The sequence below is a fragment of the Gadus morhua genome, chromosome 10 (genome assembly GCF_902167405.1).
Source record: "Gadus morhua chromosome 10, gadMor3.0, whole genome shotgun sequence".
Taxonomy (NCBI): Eukaryota; Metazoa; Chordata; class Actinopteri; order Gadiformes; family Gadidae; genus Gadus; species Gadus morhua.
The window spans coordinates 12404696-12417343 of NC_044057.1; positions in this window are offsets into that span (position 1 = coordinate 12404696).

Below are 12648 nucleotides of genomic sequence, written 5' to 3' on the forward strand. Positions count from 1 at the left end.
TTCATTATGTAGTTGGATGATTGAGCTGGAGTGATAAACATGACGGCGGTGTCTACTGCATGTGGCCCAGGAGGTAGGGTGCGTTGGCTGGTCACCGGAAGGTTGCTAGTTCCATCCTAGAGGTGTCCCTGAGCAAGACACCTCACCCTGAATGCTCCCGACGAGCTGGTTGTCGCCTTGTATGATTGGACACCGACGTCGGTGTCTTAATGTGTGCATGAATGGGTGAATGTTAAGCAATAAGGTAAAGCGATTTAAGTGGCCACTGGTTAGAAAAGCGCTGTATAAATGCAGTCCATTTCTACATTCTGGGTCGGTGTGGATGGAATTCAGGGCTAAAGGAAAGGAAAGAGGGAGAGGATGATGATGGAAGAGGTTATTTTCCCTTCAGCTCAGAGAGAGAGAGAGAGGAGAGAGGGAGAGAGAGAGAGAGAGAGAGAGAGAGAGAGAGAGAGAGAGAGAGAGAGAAGATGAGAGAGGAGAGAGAGAGAGAGAGAGAGAGAGGAGAGAGAGAGAGAGAGAGAGAGAGAGAGAGAGAGAGATAGAAGATACAGTCACCGTGTTTCTGCTCCTAAAATATAAAGAAGAGAGAAGAGGAGAGATGGAGGATTTAATAAGCGGGGGGGCGAGTTAAAGGGATTTAGAACAGGGAGGAGAACGAGATTGTGAAAGAATATCAAAGACGGTGTTCAGAGCAACAGTGAGAGAGGACAGAGAGAGAGAGAGACCAGAGTGAGAGAGAGGAGAGAGAGAGAGACGAGAGAGAGAGAGGAGAGAGAGAGAGAGAGAAGAGAGCTGAGAGAGAGAGAAGAGAGAGAGAGAGAGATAAGAAGGTCTAAGTAGCGTTGGGGGCCCGCCGGTGAGGGCTGGTTGTAAATACCGGCCACACAAAGGAACAGGTGTGGGGGGGTCAGGTTACCGGCTGACATTCAGCGCACAAAGAGCTCCTGTCTGCCGAGACGTGTTGTTTTAAATCAAGATACACGAACAGATTAGCACACGACCAGCGCATTATGGAGACGAGACGGAGAGGACATCAGAGCAGGGCTGAGAATGTGCTTGGTTTTGCAACAATCTTTTTATATTTAAACGGTAAATGGACTGCATTTATACAGCTTTCTCCAAACCAGTGGCCATTCAAAGCGCTTTACACTGCCTAACATTCGCCTATTCACGCACACATTCACATACTGACGGCGGTGTAAGCCAGGCAGGGCGACAGCCAGCTCGTCGGGAGTAGTTAGTGTGAGGTGTCCTCGCTCAGGGACACCTCGACACTCAGCTAGCAGCAGCCGGGGATTGTACTAGCAACCTTCTGGTTACAGCCGACCCACTTCTACCCTCCTGAGCCACATGCCGCCCGTTTAAAGTCAGGAGCAGCTCCGAGGTTTCCCACTCAAGTGTGAACCGAGCCGTGTGTTCATGTCAGTAGTTTCTCCCTTCACCATGAAACCCAGGAACACACAGAGGAGCACAACGCCGGGACTCTGTCTGCACTACTGTAGCCTCCGGGCCAGGCACACTGAGACCAACACAGCAGACAAAACGACCTCTCTGTTCCTCACTGACACACCCGTACTCACATGGACAACTTTCATTAGACAGGAGAGAGAGAGGGATAGAGAGGGGCGGAGAGAAAGTGGAGAGAGAGAGTGAGAGGGGAAGGAGAGAGAGAGAGAGGCGGCCGAAGAGAGGGAGGGAGAGAGAGAGAGAGAGAGAGAGAGAGAGAGGAGAGAGAGAGATAGAGAGTAGATGAGAGAGAGGAGAGGAGACAGAGAAACAGACAGACAGACAGACAGACAGACAGACAGACAGACAGACAGACAGACAGACAGAGAAACCAGTAAGAATACACATCTCTGTTGGTAACCAGTGCTGGGCAATGAGTTCTTCCCATTCCTCTCCTTCTATTTTTCTCTCGGGAATGGATTGAGGCGGAAAGCGGGGAGGTCGAGAGGTAGAGCACCTCCGGGGGTTACCGTGGTTACCACCTGATGCCCCCCCCACCCTCAGAGGCTGTTGATGATGTTTACACAAGAGGAGGTCTCTGAGTCTCTGTGGAAAACACTCTGCTTTGTACTCTATTCTAGTGCATGGTACCTTTACTATATATGATCTATTATCTATCATTGATCTACTATCTACTGTCCACGTTTTTACTTTATTATAGACCATTTAAAATCCATCCTTTATTATCTATTATTTACTATTCAACATATAAACTACTCCCTACTCTACTTTAGACCATCTACCTCTATCATCTACTCTCTACTCTCTATCTGCTCTACTCTCTACTCCAGCCTTCCTTCTACATGAATGATTATAAGTTATGTGTATGGGTAAAGACTTTCCCATTATTTGTTTTACTATTCAGCTGAACATTTCCTGACCCTTCCAATCCAACCTGCCTCACAGAGACGTCCCACAATGCAGTAGGATCCCAGGAAGAACTCCAACACAACTCAGTGCTTTCAAGAGAGTTCACCGGGTTTGAAACATTACACCCCCCTCCTCATTCCTCTCTCTCTCTCTGCCTCTCTCTCCCCCACCTCTCTCTCTCTATCGCCCTTCTCTCTCCCTTTTCTCCCTCTCCTTCTCTCTCTCTCTCTCTCTCTCTCTCTCTCTTTCTCCCTCTCTCCCTCTCTCTGCACCACTGCCAGTGAAATGCGTATGTCTGATTGCTACTGAAAGCCTCCACTGACCTGAAAACAACTTCCAAAATGATAAATACTCCGCCTGCCCCCCCAACCCCATCCCCCCCCCCACCACCACTATCATCCTCCTCACCACCATCATCATCCTCATGTCATCCTGTGGGACGCCTGTGTTCACACAGGAGTCTTTTAAAACAAGAATCAGAGGTGTAGCTGGAGACCATCCAGATTATCTCTGGAATAAATCAGCATTCCGCTGACGAATTCACTCTGGAGTAAAGTTGCACTCAGAGTCAAACTCTGGAATCAAACTCTGGAGTCAAACTCCGGAATTAAACTCCGGAATTAAACTAGAGTCAAATTCTGGAATTCAGGTAATTAACTGGGGTTAAACTGGAGTTCAAGTTTGGTGTAAAAATGAACTAACTTAAAGTTAACTTAGTTAACTTTGTAGTCAACTCTGCAGTCAAGTGTCTTCATATTAGAAGATTCAGATATAGACGTCTGTTTTGTATTTGAAGCCATGCCAGACTTCTACTTTAATCACCGTTCATCACAAGATTTTTGTGATCTGAACTTTATTAAAGTTCATATAAAAGTCTGTGAAGCGCGATCGTTTTCTTCTGATAACATAGTAATTTTTAGTATTTAAACCAGATCCTTAATCAAAGACCGCAGAAGGGCGAAACATGTAATCTTAAGCAGTGATTTAACACATTCAAATGAATACAAATAAATCAGAAAGAACAATTTAAGGCTTCCCCTTTGGTTGAATAATTCAATGTCTTTGTAAAGTGATGTCAGCCACCGAAGGCGTAATAAATGAATAAACCATTGTGTTAGAACCCGGCCCTTTCCATTATTCATGCTAGCAATCAAAGCTAATCTACATCCAATAACAGTGGAGTCACGGGCCGTAGCGTGCTACGTTAGCTTTGTTGCTTCGTGTCAAAGACTGGCTGGTCGTTACCGGGACAACAGATCCCTGACCGCCACGACACGCTCCTTCCTGCGCCCGGCCATCCGTTAAGGGGACAGCCAATCAGACGCAGGGACTCTGCGCCGGGCTAAGAGTTGTGACAGAAGCCCAGAGTCCACCAGCCCAGGGGGGTTATGGGGGATTAGAGAGAGAGAGAGAGAGAGAGAGCGAGAGAGAGAGCGAAGAGCGAGAGAGAGAGAGAGAGAGAGAGAGAGAGAGAGAGACAGTACAGGAGAGAGAGAGAGGAGAGTACTGAGAGAGAGCACTGCGAGAGAGTAGAGAGCGAGGAGGGAGGGAGGGAGGGAGGTGGCGGGAGGGAGGGGAGGGAGGGAGGGGACGGGACTGGTAACGGACGGACGGACGGACGGACCAGAGACGGACAGACAGAGCGATGAGAGCGGTGTGTCTGTGTGTGTGTGTGTGTGTGTATGTGTGTGTGTTTGTGCCTAAGTGTGTTTAGGGAACAGGCAGGTTTGCTGACATGCTAGAGGTCAAAGGTGAGACGTTAATCAGGCCAATGACCCGCCTCCCTAACCAACACTATAGACACACCCACTTATCTAGGCCACACCCCACCCTAACAAAAATACCCCACACACACAGACACGGATACAAATACACACGCACACACACAAATACCCCCTCACATGCACACACAAATACACACACACACACACAAACACAAGACAGACACAGACACACACACACACACACACACACACACACACACACACACACACACACATCATATGTTCCTTGGTGTAGTGTGTGTTCCTGTGTGTATAGCAAATCTTGTCGTTGTAGTAGTATTGAAATGACTTGTTGTGTGTTCGTCCTCCAGAGAGAGGGTCCTTGAAGCAAACTGGCCGCAGCGAGCCCCCCTGAATAGTCTTTTGTGTTCCAATCTCCCTACATCTCCACTTTCTCACTCAATCTAACGCCGCCTCTCTCTCCCTCACCCCCCCTCTCGCTATTTCTCCCTCCCTTTCCCTCTCAACCTCTCTGTTCCTCTCTCCCTCTCTCTTCAATTTTCCTCTCTCTCTCCTGTGTATTTTTCAACTAAAATAAGATACAAGAACCACATCATATGCAGAGTAGAGAATGAGAATAAATACAAATCCATGTATCAATACAAATGTAGAAAATGAATAAATAGATAGAGAAATATGATGTATCATTAGGCGATATCACTGAGTGACCAGACCAGTGCTCAGTGTATTTTGATCAGTGCGTCTTGCTTCTCTAGGAGAGACAGACACAGAGGGAGGGAGAGAGAGAGAGAGAGAGAGAGAGAGAGAGAGAGAGAGAGAGAGAGAGAGAGACAGCGATACAGAGGGAGGCTGTCACAGAGGGGGAGAGTTTCTCTGAATATTGTACAACTGAAGAGTCAGTTTTTAGAATGCGTATCAGATTGATGGAATGTGAGTATGAATGCATGATTGCATATTTGTGAGCCTGTGTGTGTCTTTGTGCATGTTACTGTGTATGTGCGTATGTGTGTGTGTGTGTGCTACTGTACGTGTGTGTGTATGTTTGTGTGTGTGCATGTGTGAGTGTGTCCTTGTGTTATTGTGTGAGTGCGGGCGCTACAGCGTGTATGTGTGTGTGTGAGTGTGACTGTGAGCATGAGAATGAGAGTGAGTGTGAGTGTGTGTGCGAGTGTGTATGTGTGTGTGTAAGAGGACCACATGGAGGCGGTTCTATCGCTCTGTTTCAAAGAAATAATTTAAATTATTTCCTGGTTCCTCTTATATCCTATTAACTACCCTGAATCCTCTCTATCTATCTCTCTCTCTCTCTCTCTCTCTCTCTCTCTCTCTCTCTCTCTCTCTCTCTCTCTCTCTCTCTCTCTCTCTCTCTCTCTCTCTCTCTCCCCTCCCCCTCTCTCTCTCTCTCTCTCTCTCTCCCTCTTCCTCTCTCTCTCTCTCTCTCTCTCCCTCTCTCCCCCTCTTCGTCCCACTCTCTCTCTCCCTCTCCCTCCCTCTCTCCCTTTCTCTTCCTCCCTGTGATGCCTCCCATTCTAGAGGTGTCATGGCTGCCGTCTCCATGGAGATCAGGTGTCTTGACAACCCTGGTGAAAATTAAATGTACTAAGTATACTTAATCTCAGTATACTTAATGTACTTAAAGCACCACTAAGAGCCAGTGTATTTAAGTGTGATATTTTCACATAATTTTAAGTATGTTTAATGCATTTAAGTTGAAATAATGTAGTACTATCTCTAAACTTTCGGAATACTTCATACTAAAAATGTGCTAAAATGAACCCCCCCCCCCCCCCCCCCCCCCCCCCCATATGGGCGCCTCCAGGCGACCCACCAGATCTATCACGGTGCTCCTCATGGAAATCTCGGACCAAGGATGCATCAAAGATGCATATACACTTTATCGGAAATATATTCAAAATAAACTTTCAGGAAGAAAATTTAAGTATGCTTGTAAGAAGTATGCTGAAAGCATACTTCAAGTATAACCCTGCGTTCACACCAACCAACCCTGCGTTCATGCCGAGAAAACGGGCGCGTTCACGTATTTTGCGGCGCGTCAAATGCTGCTCGAGTTGAAATATTTCAACTTTTGACGCGCCGCAAAACCTTTGACGCGCCGCAAAACTTGATTTGACGCGCCGCAAAACTCAGGCGTCAACGCGTTCGGGCAGCAAATGCATCTTTTGGTGTGAACGCAGGGTGACAGCAGTATCATAATTATTCTCAGTATATTACAGTTGCGCTTGATGACAACCTGACCGAAATACACTTTATCTGAAATATATTCTAAATACACTCTCTCTCAAAAATTACATTGGTAGTATACTTATTTTCAGTATATTACAGTTGAGCTCAATGATTATCTGAAATATATTGGAAATAAACTTTGAAAAATATCAGTTAGGTATACTTTTAAGATGTACACTGAAACAACACTTTAGGTACATTAGCGTTGGTATATTTATTTCAAGTACACCTACATTGAACTTAAATAGATCTCAGAAGAAGTATACTTTTCCAAAAGTCTACCTCAACTATACTTGACATAAAGTATATTCCTGTAATAAGTAAAATTTACTTGGAATGAATTATGTACTTTGGAAATATAACTTTAATACTCTTCAGTGCACTTAATTTTCACTAGGGAACCGCTCAGTCTAGCATAGCAGAATAAAGAGTAGAGTTTCCAGAGTGCAGTATAAGTTGCGTTACGTTGATTGTGTTGCGTTGTGTTGTGTTGGTTGTGTTGTGTGTCTGTCTGTGTGTATGTGTGCGTGTGTATCTTCTGTGAGTGTGTGTCTTCTGTGTGTGTGTGTGTGTTTGTGCATGTCTTCTGTGTTTGTGTGTGTGTGTGTGTGTCTTGTCTGTGTGTGTGTGTGTGTGTGTGTGTGTGTGTGTGTGTGTGTGTGTGTGTGTGTGTGTGTGTGTGTGTGTGTGTGTGTGTGCGTGGGTTCTCTGTGTGTGTGTGTGTGTGTGTGTGTGTGTGTCTTCTCTGTGTGTGTGTGTGTGTGTGTGTGTGTGTGTGTGTGTGTGTGTGTGTGTGTGTGTGTGTGTGTGTCTTCTCTGTGTGTGTGTGTGTGTGTGTGTGTGTGTGTGTGTCTTCTCTGTGTGTGTGTGTGCTGTCTGTGTGTGTGTGTGTGATGGCTGGTTTTAAGGAGCCCCGCCTGGCCCGGTCTGATTGGACTCTTGGTCTCTCTGGGTGAGGCTTCACACCTGCTGCTCGTTGAGTAATCAGCGGGCAGAGGTTAGACGCACACGCTGCCTGGCAGTGGAGCAGTGGGCCATGGGTCAGCCTCTGCCCAAACTACAATAAACCGGTTCTAACCCACCCTGCGTCCCCGTCTGGAGCAGCCCACCAGGTCATCTAGCTGGCGGGATGACCATGATGATGCAGTTGTGTTGTATTTGCTCCGTGGTGTCTTGTCCTGCTTCGGCAGAACAGAAGCTCCAAAGAAGGTCTCCTCTGAGGAGAACATAGCAGACCTCCTCCAACACTCCCACCTGCTGCAGCAGGCTGCCGGTCAGCAGGTTACCGTCAGCAGGCTGCCGGTCAGTATGCCCACTGCTTCCTCACTTCTTAACTGGCTGACTGTGTAAACAAACAGATGAGAGCGTGAATCATTCAGACGGAGCCCAGATGAATATCAGACGACTGATCGACATCACAGAGGAATGCTCTTCACCCAAACATAAAGTGCACTTAACGTGTGTGTGTGTGTGTATGTGTGTGTCCCTCATCATTAGTCCAGTGTGTCAGCTCTCTCTCTTTCTCTCTCTCTCTCTCTCTCTCTCTCTCTCTCTCTCTCTCTCTCTCTCTCTCTCTCTCTCTCTCTCTCTCTCTCTCTCTCTCTCTCTCTCTCACATTAATAACGTGGGCGTCCAGTGGGGTTATTGTATCATAAACACCCTGACAATAGCGCCGTGGCCCTCAGAGGCCTTCAGACCGGTCCCTACGGAGTCAGAGGGGCCCCCGACTGACACCTCCATGACCCCATAAGTCAGTGTGAGCCAGGGGCCCCTGTCCTTCGCTCCTCATTGTCCTGCTCCCAGGAGCCGCCCATCGGACACAGAGTGGAGCTTTGATACACGGGGGGGCTGCGGGGCCCTCGGGGCCCGCAGGAATGCACCCCCCCATCCCCCTACCTCCCCCCTACAATGGAGGTGTCACCCATGAATGTGTTTACCGGCCCCGCCACACACATACACACACACAGCGGCTCCTGGAAGCCCCTGCACTACCACCGGGAAACCCCGCGTTTCCCGGTGGTAGAGTACTTCCTCCCACTGGGTTCTGTGTGGGGGGGGGGGGGGGGGGGGGGGGGGGGGGGGGAGAGATGGGGGAGGAGGGGGGGGTTTGCCTAGCGACTGTCAGGGTTGAGGCTCTCAGCCTGACGGAGGCTCGCTGGCTGCCAGGCTGCTACTCCACATGACGTAGCTCCAACCACATCAGGTCCATCAGTGGGTTAGTTAGTTAGTACGTTTGATAGGCAGCTATGGAGTCAGGTAGTAAGTTAGTTTGATCGTTCGTTGTTGGTTTATTTGTTTAGTTTTGATAGTCAGTTGTTCTGTAGACAGTTGGTTGGTGGGTTGGTTAGTTGGTTAGTTTTAGTCAGTTAGTTGTTTTGTAGACAGTTGGTTGGTGGGGTTGTTTGATGGTTGTCTGGTTGTTCAGCTGGCTAAAAGATACTTTAAAGGAATAGAACATCTGATTGAATATTAAAGTAAATACTGCAGACTGTAGTATACACAGTGAGAGTTCTGCCTCCTGGTTCTGACGTGCGGAGGAACCGGCTGCAGAATGTTCCTCAGCGTTCCTCCGGTCCTCCGGGGCTGAATGATGCTTCGGTCAACACTCAAATATTAGCTTTGGACTCCAACAGGGTCCGAGCTCCGTGGACCTCAGGAGGACTGTACAGACCCTCTGTGTACCAGGTCCGGGTCTGGTTCCTTCCCAGGCCAAAGGTACCTGGTTCAATCCCCACTGTCCAGAAACCCATAGCAGTCCTAGAGCCAGATGACCCCTTACCCCTACCTGCTCCATGGAGTCTTTGTTTTTCTCTATATCTATATATCTATGCGTATAGACATGCATGCGTATGTGTGCGTGCGTGCGTGCGTGTGTGTGTGTGTGTGTTTGTGTGTGTGCTTGCGTGCACCAGTGGTGGAACTCCAACATCCGCTCTCTGGTGCTCAGAGATGCGATCGGTTCTGTGGAGTACAATCTACCTGTTGTTCATTAGGTTACCTCTCTCTCCCTCTCTCTCTCTCTCTCTCTCTCTCTCTCTCTCTCTCTCTCTCTCTCTCTCTCTCTCTCTGTCTCTGTCTCTGTCTCCCTCTCTCTCACCCCCTAGTCTCTCTCTCTCGCTCTCTCTCTCTCTCTCTCCCTCTCTCTCTCTCTCTCTCTCTCTCTCTGTCGCTGACTCTCTCTCTCTCTCTCTCTCTCTCTCTCTCTCTCTCTCTCTCTCTCTCTCTCTCTCTCTCTCTCTCTCTCTCTCTCTCTCTCTCTCTCTCTCACCCCCCGCTCTCTCTCTGCGAGCTCCTGCCATTGGCCGTACTCAGTTTCCATGGTGACCAGTCTCTCTCTCCCCCCTGGGGGAGAGGGGGGGGGGGGGGGGGGGAGAGACATGAGGAGATTCAGATAAATTGTTTCCTGATCTTGTTATTCCTCATTTCCATGTAAGGTTATGGTTCCACAATAAAGGAGAGGGGGGAGGGAGAGGGGGGAGAGGGAGAGGTTGGGAGGGAGAGTGAGACGAGACAAGAGAGAGAGAGAGAGAGAGGGTTGACATTAGACACTCGCTCCAGCTGTAGTGTCCTCTCTTAGGCCTTTCACACCAAAAATAACCAAGAGCCAGTTCCGGGCTGGTGCTAGGGCCAGTTCAAAACAGGTTCCAGCCTTATCCCAGTTATGAACCAGTTGGTTTCACACCGGCCAGAGCCAGCCATGGAGCCGGCGAGAGCAACTTCATGACGTCACAGCAAACGTCTCCGCTTTCCCAGCAACCCTCGCGCCTTGCCGGAACTGTACAATAATAATAAGAAGAACCCTCGCGCCGCCAGTTTCAAACACAACAACAATTTCGTCTTCGATTCAAATCCGTGTATGGTTCGTTCTTTGAATATTCCGATATAAAACAAAATCAGAAAAAACAATTAACAGAATCGTTTTGGTACTTTTTTGTTTTTTCTTTTTCTAAGGAATACAAATAAACTGTATTTTTCTGTTTTTTAAATCAAAACGGGAAAACTGAATAATCAATCCATGTTTGGTTCGTTCTTTGAATATTCCGATTTAAAACAGAGTCGTTTTTTGTTTTTTTCTGATTTGGTTTTGAATCGGAAAAAGGGCAAAAGGAATAAACAAATAATCAGCATTTTATTTGTGTTTGTGTGTTTTGTGTGTTGGTTTTTTAAACCCGAAACAGAAAAACAAAAATAGATAAATTTATAGTTATAGGCTAAACCAGAAGGCAGAATGCAGCGAAGAAAAAAGAGCCAACCACCTAAACCAGCAATAGACTGTCTATTATATTAAGCCTTAGTTATGGCCGCACTTGAACCTTATGGTGATTTTATTCGTGAACTATTTGACACTGGAAAAACACACAACGCGATCAGTACCGCTCTAAAGCAATCTGGTGCCCCGAAGTGCTCCGTTATGACGGTGAGGAGGTTCTGTGTGGAGCACAACCTTCGAAGAAGAAATCTAGTTTCCGATTTAGTTTCAGATCGTCCACTCGCAGACTAAGTCACCGGCTCCCACGGAAAACAATAAAGCTGGTAATTGTAGAATAATCTGTGTATGGTTCGTTCTTTGAATATTCAGATTTAAAAAAAATCTGAAAAAACAATTAACTGAGTCGTTTTTATTTTTTCTGATTTGGTTTTGAATCCAAAAAAGGGCAAAAGGAATATACAAATAAACAGTATTTTTCTGTTTTTTAAAGTCAAAACGGGAAAACTGAATATTTCAGTCGCTTGTTTTGTTTGCGTGATATTTAGATAAAACCGCAATGAATGCCGGGAAACGGGCACGCGGATTAAAATAAATACATATAAAGACGTTTCAAATGTTCCATCGAGTCCCTCGCATTCTACAATGGCCGGCTTTATTGTTTTCCTTGGGAGCCAGCGGATACTAGATTTCTTCTTCGAAGGTGGTGCTCCACACAGAACCTCCTCAACGTCATAACGGAGCACTTCGGGGCACCAGATTGCTTTAGAGCGGTACTGATCGCGTCGTGTGTCTTTCCAGTGTGAAATAGTTCACGAATAAAATCACCATATGGTTCAAGTGCGGCCATAACTAAGGCTAAATATAATTAGACAGTCTATTGCTGGTTTAGGTGGTTGGCTCTTTTTTCTTCGATGCGTAGCCTATAACTATAAATGTATCTATTTTTTGTTTTTCTGTTTCGGGTTTAAAAAACCAACACACAAAACACACAAACACAAAAAAAATCTGTGTATGGTTCGTTCTTTGAATATTCCGATATAAAACAAAATCAGAAAAAACAATTAACAGAATCGTTTTGGTTTTTTTCTGATTTGTTTTTGAAGCCGCAAAAAAAACACACAAACAAATAAAATGCTGATTATTTGTTTATTCCTTTTGCCCTTTTTCCGATTCAAAACCAAATCAGAAAAAAACAAAAAAAACGTCTGTTTTGAATCTGAATATTCAAAGAACGAACCATACACGGATTAAATAAAATGCAGTTTATTTGTTTATTCCATTTGCACTTTTTCCGATTCAAAACCAAATCAGAAAAAAACTAAAAACGACTCTGTTAATTGTTTTTTTCTGATTTGGTTTAAATCTGAATATAAGAACGAACCATACACGGATTCACGTCCATTGTATACTTCAGTGTTTTTAAAAATGCCGGTCTTCGTTTAGAAGACCATACACAGGTATACCTTCATACCTGTGTATGAAGGTAAGGATAACCCCGCCCCCTGCCCCTGGCGTAAAGGCAGTTCTCGTTCTAGCCCAGCTCAATCCTGGGACTGGAGTTGAACCGTTTTTTTTTCCGATTTTGCGGCGGTGTGAAAGGCCCTTCTGTGAACACGGTGCGATGGCAGTGTCGGCTGTAGAGGCACGACTGCAGATAGAGTTTCTGTCTCCAGCGTGTTCCTACGTGCTCCTGCAGTGTGTGAAGGAACCTTGGCTAGATGGGTCTAAAGCCGTACAGTACAGTACAGTACAGGACTGTATTGTATGGGTCTGAAGCCGTACAGTATACAATTCTGTACAGTACATTACAGTACAGTACAGTACTGTACTGTATGGGTCTGAGGCTGTAAAGTACAGTACAGTACTGGACTGTATGGGTCTGAACCCGTACAGTACAGTACTGCACTGTACTGTATGGGTCTGAAGCCGTATAGTACAGTACTGTACTGTATGGGTCTGAAGCCATACAGTATAGTACAGTACAGTATAGGATGGGCCTGAAGCCGCACAGTAGAGTACAGTACTGTACAGTACAGTACTGTACAGTATGGGTCTGGAGCCACTCTATTG